This window comes from Mustela lutreola, chromosome 1, assembly GCF_030435805.1.
Source record: "Mustela lutreola isolate mMusLut2 chromosome 1, mMusLut2.pri, whole genome shotgun sequence".
Taxonomy (NCBI): Eukaryota; Metazoa; Chordata; class Mammalia; order Carnivora; family Mustelidae; genus Mustela; species Mustela lutreola.
The window spans coordinates 125,349,788-125,367,064 of record NC_081290.1 but is presented as its reverse complement, the minus strand read 5'-3'; the positions used below and the strand labels follow the sequence as shown (position 1 = coordinate 125,367,064).

Here is a 17,277-nt window from a genome sequence, read left to right as displayed (position 1 = left end):
TATTTATATTATATATTTATATATATTATTAGTATATATTTATAGTAATATAAATATATTATTACTATATAATTATTAATATATATTATTGTAATAGATATTATTATATAATATGTACTGTATAATTATATGTATTATATTTAATATATATCATTCTGATGTTTATATATTAGTTTTACTAAAGGACAATGATTTTATAGTCTATTTTAAGGCATTTATTTTAAAATATTCTAATTATTCATAGGATTTCAGTAAAGAAATGAGTCAACGGCATTCTATGTGATTAAAAGGAAAAGAACTAGGACGATCATTCTATGGAGAAGGAGAAGATCCAACAATTTCTAGAGAGGAAAAAAGTAGAAAACAAATTTGCAAGTGAATAGATATTCTTTAAAGATACATAAACAAAGGAAATATATATGAGTAAGGAAAAGCAGAAATATGGTGATAATAATAAAGTATTGTCCTATTTAGAGAACATTAGGAAAAAGAAGATTGAAAGGAAGCTCTTGGCAAAAGGCCAACTCATAGAATATGTGCATTAATACACTATAAAACAGGAGTGGATTTTTCCGGCCCAATGTTTAAAATATGTATATTTTTGTAGAAAGTAATTATTATATTGAGAGACATAGCTTTTTCAAGGCACACAGTTTCATTTTTTATGTCAATAAATAAAAACTATATAGCACTGAAAAACCTAACATAACCAATATAGTACACAAAACCTTATTTAATTGTTTAAATGCAAGTGAAAACTAACTAAATGACTGAATCAAGTTTAGAGACACAAAAAAATGGTATTTATAAGCAAAAAATTGTCCCTATTTGTTGTAACAGGCCAGACGTTCTAAGTGATATGTCAGCAAGCTACTTGGTAGATCTACCAATGGAAAAAACTGAAAAGCTATATTTAAAAAAAAGTTAAAACATGTCAAATGGAATGTGGTGGTTCTGACATGAAAGTTGCATTGAACAGCTTAGCTGGTCAAAATTAGGTAACCCCTTTGTGGAGGAATCTTAGCACTCTAGGTTGGATAGTCTGTGTGTTTCTTTAGTCCTCTAGGAACGCTTAACCTTTAGGAGACATAAATATATGTTTTGCCTAAAAAATTCCCAATTTTTATGTAAAACCAATAATAAAAATGAGAGCAGGTGACAATGTTAGTTGAATTGTTAGAAAAAAATTCAACTGAGTAAATTTGAAGATCTAATTGGCTTTATTCAGTGATTCATGAACTAAGCATTAGCCCATTTAGCAAGAAAGGAGCTCTGAGGGACTGTACAAAATGGAGGATTTTATAGAAACAAAAAACACAGGATGGATTATTTTAGGCAAGGTTACTTTCCTTTAGGGGAAGGCAGAGGTCTTATCAAGGAGGTTACCTCACTAGCACTGATCAGGAACTTCCATACTGACTGGCTTAAAATTCCACTCCCAGGAAAGGCTGAAACTGCAATTAGATTGGGTATTAACTCTTGGTGGGGTTTAGCAAAAGTGACTCCATTTGGGGCCTATTGTTTCTTTCTTTCTTTCTTTCCTTCTTTCTTTTTTTTTTTTTAATATTTTATTTATTTATTTGACAGAGAGAAACACAGCGAGAGAGGAAACAGAAGCTGGGGGAGAGGGAAAAGCAGGCTTCCTGCTGAGCAGGGAGCCTGATACAAGGCTTGATCCCAGGCCCCTGGGATTATGACATGAGCCCAAGGCAGACATTTAATGACTGAGCCACCGAGGCGCCCCTGTTTCTTTTTTTAATTAATTAATTCAAACACCAACATTTTTACAAAAAAGGTAAGAATCTTAGCCCTGGGCAGAGAGGAGTTTCTGTGAGGCTCACTCTGGGTTTCTATTGTCCTACTCTCCAAGCTCTGCTGGTTGGCTCCTGTGGTTGTCCCAGCAGCTTTGGTCCTAACTCAGTTGCCTTGAAATGATGTTTTTTTTGCATCAGGTCCCCACAAAAACAAAGTGCACACTGACTGAAAATGGTTTTGAGTCCCTGAAATGCTAACTTCAAGGGACACTTTGTATTACCTTATTTTTCAGAGTCCTGCCAGGAACTGAAGCTGAGCTGCACATCCCAGAGTCTCAGTTTTTCTCTTCTCTGTGGTCATGAGGGTCTGTGCTGCTGTGTAGTTTTTGTGATTGTGGGGTTTTTGTTTTTATTTTTTGTTTCAAATTTTTATTGAAATTCTGATTAGCAACATATAGTATAATATCACTTTCAGGAGGAGAATTGAGTGATTTATCACTTACATATAACGTCCAGTGCCTATCACAGTAAGTGCCCTCCTTAATATCCATCACCAATTTAGCCCATCCCCCCACCTTCCCTCCAGCAACCCTCAGTTTTTCCTCTACTGTTAAGAGACCCTTATGGTTTATCTCCCTCTCTTCTTTTTTCTTCCTTCCACTATGTTCACTTGTTTTGTTTCTTAAATTCCACATATAAGTGAAATCCTATGGTATCTGTCTTTCTCTGTCTGACTTATTTTGCTTCATATAATACATTCTAGCTCCATCTACATTATTGCAAAGAGCAAGATTTTGTTCTTTGTGGTAGCCTAGTAATATTCCTCTGTGTGTGTGTGTGTGTGTGTGTGTGTGTATACCACATCTTTATCCATTCATCAGTCAGTGGACACCCCAGGAATAAGTCGCACTTGATTTTGACGAATAATTCTTTCAATGTACATTGGATTCTATTTGCTAGAATCTTGTTGAGAATTTTTGCATTCATGTTAATCAAAGATATTGGCTTATAATTCTCCTTTTTAGTGGGGTCTTTGATTTTGGGATCAAGGTAATGCTGGCCTTGTAAAATGAGTTTGGAAATTTCCCTTCCATTTCTATTTTCCAGAACAGTCTGAGAAGAATAGATATTACCTCTTCTTTAAACTTTTCATAGAATTCCCCTGGGAAGCCATCTGGTCCTGGACTTTTGTTTGTTCGGAGACTTTTTTTTTTTTTTTTTTTTTATTATTTGTAGGAATATATATTTTTTTTATTTTTTATTTTTTATAAACATATATTTTTATCCCCAGGGGTACAGGTCTGTGAATAACCAGGTTTACACACTTCATAGCACTCACCAAATCACATACCCTCCCCAATGTCCATAATCCCACCCCCTTCTCCCAAACCCCCTCCCCCCGGCAACCCTCAGTTTGTTTTGTGAGATTAAGAGTCACTTATGGTTTGTCTCCCTCCCAATCCCATCTTGTTTCATTTATTCTTCTTCTACCCACTTAAGCCTCCATGTTGCATCACCACTTCCTCATATCAGGGAGATCATATGATAGTTGTCTTTCTCTGCTTGAGTTATTTCGCTAAGCATGATACGCTCTAGTTCCATCCATGTTGTTGCAAATGGCAAGATTTCATTTCTTTTGATGGCTGCATAGTATTCCATTGTGTATATATACCACATCTTCTTGATCCATTCATCTGTTGATGGACATCTAGGTTCTTTCCATAGTTTGGCTATTGTGGACATTGCTGCTATAAACATTCGGGTGCACGTGCCCCTTTGGATCACTACGTTTGTATCTTTAGGGTAAATACCCAGTAGTGCAATTGCTGGGTCATAGGGCAGTTCTATTTTCAACATTTTGAGGAACCTCCATGCTGTTTTCCAGAGTGGCTGCACCAGCTTGCATTCCCACCAACAGTGTAGGAGGGTTCCCCTTTCTCCGCATCCTCGCCAGCATCTGTCATTTCCTGACTTGTTGATTTTAGCCATTCTGACTGGTGTGAGGTGATATCTCATTGTGGTTTTGATTTGTATTTCCCTGATGCCGAGGGATATGGAGCACTTTTTCATGTGTCTGTTCGCCATCTGGATGTCTTCTTTGCAGAAATGTCTGTTCATGTCTTCTGCCCATTTCTTGATTGGATTATTTGTTCTTTGGGTGTTGAGTTTGCTAAGTTCTTTATAGATTCTGGACACTAGTCCTTTATCTGATATGTCGTTTGCAAATATCTTCTCCCATTCTGTCAGTTGTCTTTTGATTTTGTTAACTGTTTCCTTTGCTGTGCAAAAGCTTTTGATCTTGATGAAATCCCAGTAGTTCATTTTTTCCCTTGCTTCCCTTGCCTTTTGTGTTGTTCCTAGGAAGATGTTGCTGCGGCAGAGGTCGAAGAGGTTGCTGCCCGTGTTCTCCTCAAGGATTTTGATGGATTCCTTTCGTACATTGAGATCCTTCATCCATTTTGAGTCTATTTTTGTGTGTGGTGTAAGGAAATGGTCCAATTTCATTTTTCTGCATGTGGCTGTCCAATTTTCCCAGCACCATTTATTGAAAAGGCTGTCTTTTTTCCATTGGACATTCTTTCCTGCTTTGTCGAAGATTAGTTGACCATAGATTTGAGGGTCTATTTCTGGGCTCTCTATTCTGTTCCATTGATCTATGTGTCTGTTTTTGTGCCAGTACCATGCTGTCTTGATGATGACAGCTTTGTAATAGAGCTTGAAGTCCGGGATTGTGATGCCACCAACGTTGGCTTTCTTTTTCAATATCCCTTTGGCTATTCGAGATCTTTTCTGGTTCCATATAAATTTTAGAATTATTTGTTCCATTTCTTTGAAAAAGATGGATGGTACTTTGATAGGAATTGCATTAAATGTGTAGATTGCTTTAGGTAGCATAGACATTTTCACAATATTTATTCTTCCAATCCAGGAGCATGGAACATTTTTCCATTTCTTTGTGTCTTCCTCAATTTCTTTCATGAGTACTTTATAGTTTTCTGAGTATAGATTCTGTGTCTCTTTGGTTAGGTTTATTCCTAGGTATCTTATGGTTTTGGATGCAATTGTAAATGGGATTGACTCCTTAATATCTCTTTCTTCTGTCTTGCTGTTGGTGTAGAGAAATGCAACTGATTTCTGTGCATTGATTTTATATCCTGACACTTTACTGAATTCCTGTATAAGTTCTAGCAGTTTTGGAGTGGAGTCTTTTGGGTTTTCCACATATAGTATCATATCATCTGCGAAGAGTGATAATTTGACTTCTTCTTTGCCGATTTGGATGCCTTTAATTTCCTTTTGTTGTCTGATTGCTGAGGCTAGGACCTCTAGTATGATGTTGAATAGCAGTGGTGATAATGGACATCCCTGCCGTGTTCCTGACCTTAGCGGAAAAGCTTTCAGTTTTTCTCCATTGAGAATGATATTTGCGGTGGGTTTTTCATAGATGGCTTTGATGATATTGAGGTATGTGCCCTCTATCCCTACACTTTGAAGAGTTTTGATCAGGAAGGGATGTTGTACTTTGTCAAATGCTTTTTCAGCATCTATTGAGAGTATCATATGGTTCTTGTTCTTTCTTTTATTGATGTGTTGTATCACATTGACTGATTTGCGGATGTTGAACCAACCTTGTTCGGAGACTTTTGATTACTGACTCAGTTTCTTTGCTGATTATGAGTCTATTCAGATTTTCCATTTCTTCCTATTTCAGTTTTGGTAGTTTATATGCTTCTAAGAATTTGTCCATTTCTTCCAGATGGCCCAATTTCTTAGCACATAATTTTTATAATATTCTCATAATTGTTTGCATTTCTATGGTATTGGTTGTGATCTCTCCTCTTTCATTTGTGATTTTATTTATTTAGGTCCTTTCTCCTTTTCTTTTTGATAAGACTGGCTTATCAGTTTTATCAGGGGTTTATCAATTTTATAATTCAAAGAACCAGCTCCTGGTTTCATTAATCTAGTCTATTGTGTCTTTTGTTTGTTTGATTTTATATAATTTATTTCTGCTCTAATCTTTATTATTTCTTTTTTCAGCTGGATTTAGGCTTTATTTGCTGTTCCTTTTTTAGCTCCATTACACTGTTACGTGTAAGGTTAAGTTGTGCACTTGAAGTCTCAAAGAAGTCTTGCTTCTTGAGGTAGGGCTATATTACCATATACTTCCCTCTTATGACCACTTTTGTGGCATCCCAATGGTTTTGGACTGGGCCTATTGTTTTCTTTTTAAAAAGATATCCACACCATTCTAAATGAATGTACCTATATAATTGCTAAGAAGTTAAATTTCTACAGCTTCAATTAGCAAGAAGTAAGCAGAATATTTCAGTTTTTCTTTTTATGTTGTGGGAATAATAACTCTTTGTTTAGACTCTAAATCCACATCTCATTTTCACGGGAAACCAAAATTTTATAGACAGTCACTAAGGTCAAACAGCATTTAGTTTAATACAGGGAATCATGCAATACAGTTCACCAAGATAAAGATAAAGAAAAACAAAACCAGTAAGACCTCCTTAAAACGGATTAGCAAGAAAACCATTCCAACAAGCGGGGGAAAAATTCCTCAAGTTTGAATTATCCTTAAAGCACATTTCATAAACATGCAAATATGAAAACTGGGCGAAGTAGCACATAGGCAGTTATAAGGTAAACCCTTTGAATATGTAGGAAGTCCTCACCGTGCACATTTCCAATATGCATGAAATTTGGTTACCAAAATTTAGGTGACTAACACCACTTCCCCAACAATACAGTTCCAATTTCAGTTACCACGATATGTCAACTGAGTATAATTACATCATTAGTATTATTTTCACACACACACATGGCAAAGTGCAGTTGTGTTGCCTCCTTATCTCCCATGACATTTTGCAAAAATGGATCCTTGAGAGACTTGGCCAAGGAAGATGAAAGGGTAGTAAAGAAGCCATAAGTTACAGCAGGGCAAGTAAAACTGAATCAACTGTAAATGGAATTTCAGAAGAGAATGCTGACGGTGAGAAAATTGTCACTGTGGATGTATATGTAGCCAGAGGGGATGAGTGAGGGCAAACTTATCATCATAAATGGAGAAAGTGACGGTGCCTGAAAGATGGAGAAGTCCCAGAGGAAATGATGCCAGCTAAAAGCAAACCTTCACCCAAAAGGCCTTCTCGGAGATATTTCACAACATTTGAAAGTGCTGAGGATAAAATGTTGGAAGCTGCTCCAAACTCAGAGGAGCATAACAAGTCAGAGTAGACTTCTGGATTTATTTTAGCTTCCTGAAGCTGAATCTGTAAAAGGCTGAGAACTTTCCAAGGCTGTCCCTCTCTTTCTGATTCAAATATTCTGTTCCTGACTGTTTTCCGTGACCATGACTATCTTTTGTCTACTCTTCCTATCTTCCCTCCAGTGTTAGGTCTCCTCCCTACTAGGATAAGATTCTTTTTCTGAACAGTTATCTCTCCAGCCTTCTCCTTTGCACGCGTAGCCTTGATTTATGCAACAATAACCTTTACATTTGCTTGGATTCTCTTATTAAGAAAGAGAAGAGAGACCAAGTGCAATTGTAGGCTCACCATTTTCACCATGAATCTCAGCTCACAATAGTCCCCACTTTATCCCTGGTTTCCCTTTCCCTGGTCTCAGTTACCCGAAGTCAACCCCACCATCCAGCAGGTGATTCTCCTTCTGATCTGTCTTCAGAAGGTCAATAGTACCTCATGCTACTTCACAATGCCTCTGTCATGCACCTCATTTCATCACATCACATAGCATTTTATCATCTCACACCATCACAAGGGGGAGTACAATATAGTAAGATTTTTGAGAGAGGCTACATTCACATATTTTATTACAATATAGCATTATTATTGTTGTTGTTAATCTCTTACTGTGCCTAATTTATGAGTTAAAATTTATCACAGGTATGTATGTACAGGAAAAAACACAGTACATAAAAGGATTCAGCACTATTTGCAGTTTCAGCCATCCACTTGGTATCTTGGGACTCTACCCCATGGATAAGGGAAAGACTATTCTATTCAGTATTTTTCATGAACTACACCCTAGGTATGTCACATCCAGGTCTTTCCATGTACTGACCTCAAATAAACCACAGTAGTACTTCCTGCCATAATGTCCTACATACTTGTCATGTCATCTTTATAGATACCAAGAAGAAAGAATAAGTAATGAAAAACAGAAAGAACAACAGCTTTGGCAGAAAATACCAGATAGAGAGAATGAACATACCTTTTGGATCATCATCTATCTTGGGTAAACTTGATGAAGCCAATGTGCCCAGTGTATAAGTGAGATCTTTGTGAAATTGTTAATATGGAGAGCAACCCGACAAACATTTTCAAGCCAGGAAATGAGAAAAAAAAGATTTTATGAAAAGGAAATTCTGTAGTTATAATTTCTTTTAATTAGAATACTAATTGGTCAGCTCTTTATTCCCACCTTAGAAGCTCGGTTTTTAAAGTTTTAATGGAACTACATGGAGCATATTGCTTTGTCATTCCTTAGTAAAAAAACAAAACCAATACCAAAAAGCAAGAACAAAAACCATATAACCTTCTTCCAACTTCTCTGCTTCTGGGCAAACACTTGTCTCTCAGGAGTTCCTGCTTCTGCTTGCTGTGGGCGAAGAGGAGAGTGGCAATGAACTTTATCTGGTAGTCTGGGCAGTGTAAGTTGCAGCAGCAGGAACAAGTACGAACAAGTACGGCCTTGCAGCTGACACTGAAATCAAAGACTCTTTGTTCCTTGTGGATTGATGACTGGTGGCTGCCTCATCGGACGGTCTCCCTGGAAAAGCATTTCCAGCTTCCTCTCCCCGTCTCTGAGAATTGAATCTGGTGTGAGCCACACCTTTTCCCGACTGCCAGGACCTCACAAAGGAGCTTTCTGTGTCAAAACCAATGCCAGCCTCATTTTTTTTTTTTTTAATAAGGGTGTGGCAAATCTGGCTCACACACCAAGGTACAGTCAACATGCAGTGTGACAGGAAATGTGGAGTAGCCATGTCTTAAATTGATTTATATGACTGCATGGGTTCGCAGGATTACATGAGAATGGAGCCATGCTTTTTTCTTCTTTGTTCACAACGCGGAGCACACACCGTGCCTGCAACATACACGCTCTCAGTAAAGGCTGTGTTAAATTTAAGGGCTGTTCTTGTTTGTTGCTTTCCAAGGCTGCCCTTGCAATTACTCTTGATCCTTTTTGGGACCAATGCAAGTGCTATGAGAACGGGAACCAAGGTGCACAGAGTAGGTCGGCAATAACTCTCAGCCGGAATGGCATTCTGTTTGTATTCCAGGATTATTCCGTCTTCAAGCTGCTCCATGCAAGCAAATGGCACCCACACTCTCCTCCCATTCTGTCCAGCCTGTTTAAAACTGCGGATTAGTTCTTCTCGCTCAAGGTTACTAAGGCAAACGTAACTGCCTGCCCTTTGCCACTGATTTTTAATATACAGAGGGTTCACACTTGCCCATGCTTCCTATTATTGCAAGTTCTTGGCAAAACTGAGATCTCTGCCAATACCAGGCTTCACTCATTTATAAGGTGATCTGGCAAAAAGAGACACAGCCATAGCGGTGCTCTTCCTGGGTACTTACCTACAGGTTCCCACTCAGGATATGTTCTTTCTAAATGTTAAGAAATATACCAAAGCAGAGGCATTTGAATATTTACTCTGATAAACAATCTTTCAAATATTTCCAGATGGGGACTTTCACTAGCTACAAATCAGATTATCCACTTGCCTATTCTTTATGACTTCACAGGTCTATGACTAGCAAATTAGTCATCTTGTCTCTTTATTAAGGAGTGAAAAGGAGGCTTTTTAAAATCAAATAATAAATGTGAATTGTAACCCTTTTAAAAATTAACTTTATACTTATACCATTCATTGGCAGTCCTAGGAACTCCTTATCAGTTTGTGATGGTCCAAATTCCCAGCAACTACATAAAAAATCTGCAGACAGCATTGACTGGTGATACTATCCACTCCTTTTCCATCATGGAACATTTTCCATGACCAAAAGGACTGGATCATTTCAAGTTACAATGATATTACAGATAATCGAAAACTTAGCCATATTGCTAAAATCAAGTTGCCATGAATATCACCAATGAATTCATCAATGTAAAACCTTATATTGTGCTACTTTATATTTTTTTAAGATTTTATTTATTTGACAGACAGAGATCACCAGTAGGCAGAGAGGCAGGCAGAGAGAGAAAGGGGAGGAAGCAGGCTCCCTGCTGAGCAGAGAGCCTGATGCGGGGCTCGATCCCAGGACCCTGGGGATCATGACCTGAGCCGAAGGCAGAGGCTTTAACCCACTGAGCCACCCAGGCGCCGCCCCCCCCCTTTTTTTTTTAACTCTAAGCAATTGTCTTGTCACAATGGAGGACAATTCCAGAAGGTCATAGTCCAGGTGGATTTTAAGGGCAAGTCCAGAAATTCCTCCACAAAATATATTTACACTATGGCTTTTGGTAAAGAGGAAATAACTGGAAGAAACTTATTTTGGGGAAGAGTAAGAATCTCAAAACTTTCACTTGGAGCTAAAAAGGAAAGTAGAAAGAGAAAAATTATTCAAACAGAAATTATTCAGACAGGAAAATAATTATTCATTTTTTCTGGAAAGAGTGAAAGAACTAATTCTCTGATATAAGAAATCCAGTGGATCCCAAACAAAGTAATCCCAAACAAGGTAAGAAGGAAGAGATGGATACCTAGACATAAACATGCTGAAACTGCAGAATACTGAAGGAAAAGAGAAGCCAGAAAAGGACTGCCAAATGAACAGCTGATTTTTGGCAGAAACAGTGGAGTAAACAAGTGCTACAACTTTTGGCCCATAAATATTCCTCATAAAATTACCTTTGAGACATAAGGGAGAAAAACACTCTTTTTTTTTTTTAAGACTTTGTTTTTTAGGGCAGTTTTAGGTTCATAGTAAAATTGAGCAAAAGCCCCAGAGATTTTCTCTATATATTTTACCCCCATACATGCACAGCCTTCTCCACTATCAATATCCTGTCCTAGAGTGGTACATTTGTTAACATATTCAAACCTATACTGACTGACACATCATTATCATCAAAATTAATAGTTCACGTTAGGGTTCACTCTTGGTGTTGTGCATTTTATGGGTTTGGACAAATATATAATGACATGAATCCACTGTTATGGTATTATATAGAATAGTCTTACCGCCCCCAAATTCTTTGTACTTTGCCTACTCATCCTGAACCTGCCTCTCCATGAAGCCCTGGTAAACACTGATCTTCTTCCTGTCTCATCGTTTGCCTTTGCCAAATGTCATATACTTGGAATCATACAGTATGTGGCTCTTGCAGACTGGCTTCTTTCACATAGTAATATGCATTTACGTCTTTTCATGGCTTATTAGCTCATTTCTTTTTGGCACTAAATAATATTTCATCGTTTGATATACCATAGTTTATTTATCTATTCACCTATTAAAGGATATCTTGGTTGCTTCCAAGTTTCAGCAACTATGAATAAAAGCTACCATAAATATCTGTGTGCAAGATATTATATGGACTGTAAATTTTCAACTCATTTGGGTAAATATCAAGAAATACAATTGTTGATTCATATGGTAAGAGTATGATTAGTTTGTAAGAAACTGCTACACTCTCTTCTGAAGTGGCTGGACCATTTTGCATTCCCACCTACAATGAACAAGAGTTCCTGCTGCAGACAACCACCAGAATTTAGTGTTGTCAGTCTTCTGGATTTTGGCCATTCTATGAGGGGTGTAGTGGTATGTCATTATTTTAACTTGCATTTCCTTAGTGACATGATATTGGGCATCGTTTCATATGTTCATTTGCCATTTGTTTATCTTTTTTGGTGTATCTTTTAAAGTCTTTTGGTCATATTTTATTTGGGTTCTTTGCTTTATTGTTGTTAACTTTTAATAGTTCACTGTATATTTCAGATAACAAGCTTATCAGATAAGTTTTTTGCAAATACTTTCTCTCAGTCTGTGTCTTATCTTCTGGTCATCTTGACAGTGTCTTTAACAGAACAGAAATTTTTAAGTACAGCTTATTGATCATTTCTTTCATGGACTGTGCCTTTGATGTTATCATCACCCTACCTAAGGTATCTAAGTTTTCTCCTGTTATCTTCTAGGAGCTTTATACTTTTGTATTTTATGTTTAGGTCAATAGTCTATTTTGTCTTATTTTTTGTGAAGGATATAATGTTCTTCTGTGTCTAGTTCATTTTGTTTGTTTGTTTGTTTTTCATGTGCATATCCAGTTGTTCCAGCACCATTTATTGGAAAGACTATCTTTTCTCCATTGAATTCTTTGCCCCTTTGTCAAAGATTAGTTGACTCTATTTGTGTGGGCCTATTTCTGGGCTTTCTATTCTGTTTCACTGATCTGTCTATTCTTTCATCGGTACCACACTGTTTTTTTAAATTTTTTTTTATTTTTATTTTTTATAAACATATATTTTTATCCCCAGGGGTACAGGTCTGTGAATCACAGATTTACACACTTCACAGCACTCACCAAAGCACATACCCTCCCCAATGTCCATAATCCCACCCCCTTCTCCCAAACCCCCTCCCCCCAGCAACCCTCAGTTTGTTTTGTGAGATTAAGAGTCACTTATAGTTTGTCTCCCTCCCAATCCCATCTTGTTTCATTTCTTCTTCTCCTACCCACTTAAGCCCCCATGTTGCATCACCACTTCCTCATATCAGGGAGATCATATGATAGTTGTCTTTCTCTGCTTGACTTATTTCGCTACACTGTTTTGAATATTGTTGCTTAATAGTAAGTCTTGAAGTTGAAGTCCCCAACTTTGTTTCTTCCTTTCAATATTGCCTTGGTTATTCTGAGTCTTTGGCCTCTCCACATAAACTTTAGAATCGTTTTGCCCCTATCCACAAAATAACTTGCTGGGATTTTGACTGGAACGGTGTTAAATCTATAGATCAAGTTGGGAAGGTCTGAGAGCTTGACAATATTGAGTCTTCCTATCCATCAACATGGAATAGCTCTCCATTTATTTAGCTTTGATTTCTTTCTTCAGACTTCTATAGTTTTCCTTGTATAGGGGCGGCCGGAATAGCTCAGTTGGGAGAGCGTCAGACTGAAGTTTTCCTTGTATAGATTGTCTTTTTACAAAATGTTGTATTTTATTTTGTTAGACTTACTTGAGTGTTTAACTTTTTTGCATGCTAATATAAATACTAGGTTTTTTTTTTTTTTAATTTCAAATTCCACTTGTTCATTGTGGGAGAGAGGAAAGCTATTGGCTTTTTATATTAACCTTGTATCCTGCAATCTTGCTACAAATGCTTCTTAGTTTCAGGAGTTTTTGGTTGATTCTTTCAGATTTTCTATATAGCCTGTCATCTCATCTGTGAACAAAAACAATTTTATTTCATTTTCCCCCAAATGTATACCTTTTATTTCCTTTTCTTGTCCTATTTCATTAGCTAGGACTTTCACTATATTAAAAAGAAGTGGTGAGTCATGACATCCTTGTCTTGTTCTTGATTTTAGCAAAATCTTATAGTTTTTAATAATTCTACTTTTTTAGAGATTAAAAACTCAAATTGCCACCAACAGAACTGCACCAAAAGTTTTTTAATAAAAGTTTGAATTAACTTTTTAATGCAAGTTCTTTTTTACCCTACATAAAAGGATTAGCTAATTTTGTCTTGGTTATGCATCTTAGTTTTATCTAACTTGCTTCCTTACCAAAACTTGATAGTGGTAACTGAAATAGTTCATTCATTCCTGGATGCTTATGTGTTTTCTTATTTTTAATTTTTATTTTAGCTTAATTTTTAAAAAAGATTTTATTTATTTATTTGACAGAGAGATCACAAGTAGACAGAGAGTCAGGCAGAGAGAGAGGGAGAAGCAGACTCCCTGCTGAGCAAAGAGCCTGATGTGGGGCTCGATCCCAGGACCCTGAGATCATGACCTGAGTGGAAGGCAGAGGCTTAACCCACTGAGCCACCCAGGTGCCCTTTAATTTTTTAAAGATTTTATTTATTTTTAGTATTTGAGAGGGAGAAAGAGAGAGAGAGCACAAGCAAATGGGGTAAAGTACAGAGGGAGATGCAGACTCCCCACTGAGCAGGAAGCCTGATGCGGGACTCAATCCTGGGACTCCAGGATCATGATCTGAACTGAAGACAGGCACTTAACTTACTGAACCACCCAGGTGCGCATGTGTTTTTGTTTTTTTTTTTGAAACAGTATTTTACTGAATAATTTACATATATTAAAATGTGTAAATATAAAGTGTACAGTTTAATGACTATACATACACATATGTGTGTGTGTGTGTATACTTATATACATGTGACCACTTCCTATATCAAGAGTTCCCTTGTGACTTTTCAGTCAATAGCAACTCCCACACCTCTCCTTTGAGGTTAATCACTATTTTGATTTCTCTCATCACAAGTTTGTTTCGCCTATTCCTGAATTTTACATAAATAAAATAATATAGTATATTTTTATTTGTACCTATCTTCTTTCATCAACAAAATATTACTGAGAGCTAAAGGAGGAAGAATAATAATCTCAAAAGGATGGTCTAAGGTGGAAGAATTAATTATCCAAGCAATGTGAACATGTGTAAATCTGGGGGGAAAACTGCCTAAAATAATACCTATTTCGAATCTGCAGCGTTAAAAAAAAATTTGTACCATAATCGCACATGTGGGGTGACCAACTAACTCATCCTTGTTTGCCTTGGAGTTTTTTTTTTTTATTAAAACTGAAAGTCTTACAAATAAGAATATCTTCAATCCTGGGCAAAAACGGAGATGTTGGTTACTGAACTATTTCAGGAAGGGTCACTGGAATTAAGGCATTGTAGGGTCTATATATTATAAGGAAAGGTGAAGATCTAGATCAATTCTTACTTGTTATGATATACATTAAATTTCTAGAAATAATCATGAAAAACATAGTAAGGTATAAGTTTCAAAGTAATAAGAATAAATGAAGTGAATACGTTTACAAAAAAAAAAAATTAATAAAACATCCAGTTAACCCAAAAGAAGACAAGCAAGGAGAAAAAGAGAAAGGGTAGGACAAACAGAAAGCCAAAATAGGATAAAAATAAATCAGAATATATTGATAAACATAATATGTGTAAATTGACTACTATAATTAAAAGATAAATGTTGTCATCTGGAATCAAATAAACGATCATACACATTTAGTAGTTTACAATATTCATATCTAAAGCATATTGAGATATATTTTGTAATACTGAGAAAAAGCAAAAGTATTACAAAATATATCTACCAAATCAATACTAATAAAAAGTTGTGGGGGGGAGTGCCTGGGTGGCTCAGTGGGTTAAAGCCTCTGCCTTCAGCTCAGGTCATGATCCCAGGGTCCTGGGATGGAGCCCCGAGTCAGGCTTCTTGCTCAGCAGGGAGCCTGCTTCCTCCTCTCTCTGCCTGCTTCTCTGCCTACTTGTGATTTCCGTCTGTCAAATAAATAAATAAAATCTTAAAAAAAAAAAAAGTTGGGTAACATAGACATATTGGTACTAACAAAATAATAGAAAAAAGCATCACCAGATACAAAAATAAAATTTCTGCATAATGACAAAAGGTTAAAATCACAAATTTGGAACATATGTATTTAATAAGATAACTTCAAAATGTAGAGTGAAAAACTGAAATAACTATAACAAGAAATTGAAAAATCTACCATTATGGTATGATAATACAGTCTCTTAGCAAACAACTGCTCAAACAGCCAAAAGCAAAGACAAAAAATCACTTTGAATACATATATCGGCAAGCTTGAATTTGGAGTGTGTGTGTGTGTGTGTTATGTATACACACTTGCCAATTAGAGAACACACACATACATATCCACACTTGCCCTTAGAGAATACATATTGTTTTCAAGCACAAAGAAATATCTAGAAGACTAGCCCCATACTAAGCCATAAAGTCAATCTCAACTAATTTAAAAAAAAAAATCAGTATTGTTTATTATTCCTTTATCATAATATAATTAAGTTAGAAACCAATAACAAAATGTTAAGGAGAAAATCATATACATCTGGAAATTTTAAAGTACACTAAGTATCTAAATAACTCATGAGTAAAAAGAGAGCATAAAAGAACTTAAAAAAATAATAAAAACAAAATTTCAAATCATATAGAATGTTGGTATTATGGCATGGAGAGATATTTATAGCCCTATTTTCATATATGAGGAAAGAAAAAAAAAGATGGAAAATTAATGAGCTAAGCACTCAGCATAAAAAGTTAGGAAAAGATCAGCAAAATAGACACAAAAGAAGTAGAAGCAATAAAGGCAAGAGCAGAAATTAATGAAATAAAAAGTAAATGTATAATAGAGCAAATAAAAAAACCCAGGTATTGGTCTTTGAATGAGTAATAAAAATGAGAAAACTTTAGCAACTTTAGATCATGACAAAAATGCAGAAAGGATGAACAATATCACAATGAAAGGGGGCACTACTTAACATGCAAAAGAAATTAAAATACAGGATAATTATGTAAGTATTCACTTATGGTAGTAAATTTGAAAAAATAAAAAGTTGCTAGAAAAACTAATTTAAGAAAAAAATTTAAAAACTGAATCATTATAATGATCCTGTAACCATTATAGAAATTAGAAAGCTTTTTTCTCACATAGAAAGCACCAGGTACAAATTTTATAAAGCAAGTTCTCTAAGAAGAAAAAGCAATTTTTATTGTCTTCCAGAAGACAGAAAAAAAAAAAAACACACCACAATTAATTTTAGGAAGCTAAAATAATTTGATACCAAAAAATAATAATTTGATACCAAAACTAACGAAAATTCTAGATAAATCTCCCTTATGCCTACATACAAAAATCAATAAAAAAATATTCACAAACTAAATTGAGCAATGTACACCATGATCAAGTTGGGTTTATTTCAAGAACACAAGGTCAAGTTAATGTTATCACTCTAATATGACCTTAACAGACCATGAAGAAAGAAAACACAATAATGTCAATATGTTAAGACAATTATGAAGAAAATTACAAAATGTTTTTGGAAATGCATTAAAGGAATTCAGACTGAAGTAAGGATTTAAATATGAGAGGCAAAACTTTAACTTTTAGAAGTTAATATTGGAGAGTAAATTATCTCAAAAGAGGTAAGAGTATCTTTAAAAATTCTAGAACACTGGGGCGCCTGGGTGGCTCAGTGGTTTGGGCTGCTGCCTTCGGCTTGGGTCATGATCTCAGGGTCCTGGGATCGAGCCCCGCATCGGGCTCCCTGCTCCGCAGGAAGCCTGCTTCCCTCTCTCTCTCTCTCTCTCTCTGCCTGCCTCTCTGCCTACTTGTGATCTCTGTCTGTCAAATAAATAAATAAAATCTTTAAAAAAATAATAATAATTAAAAAAAAAATTCTAGAACACTAAAACATTCTAGAGCAAACCCTGAAAAAAAAATCGGAGGATGTGTTCTATAATGGTTGCTC

The 17,277-nt window shown here is 35.9% G+C and overlaps 1 protein-coding gene across 3 annotated transcripts in view; it reads right to left on the bottom strand.

Moving 5' to 3' along the window:
- The window catches only part of LRAT (lecithin retinol acyltransferase), a 134,697-nt gene that overhangs the window by 41,908 nt on the left and 75,512 nt on the right, over positions 1 to 17,277 (bottom strand). The window lies entirely within an intron of this gene.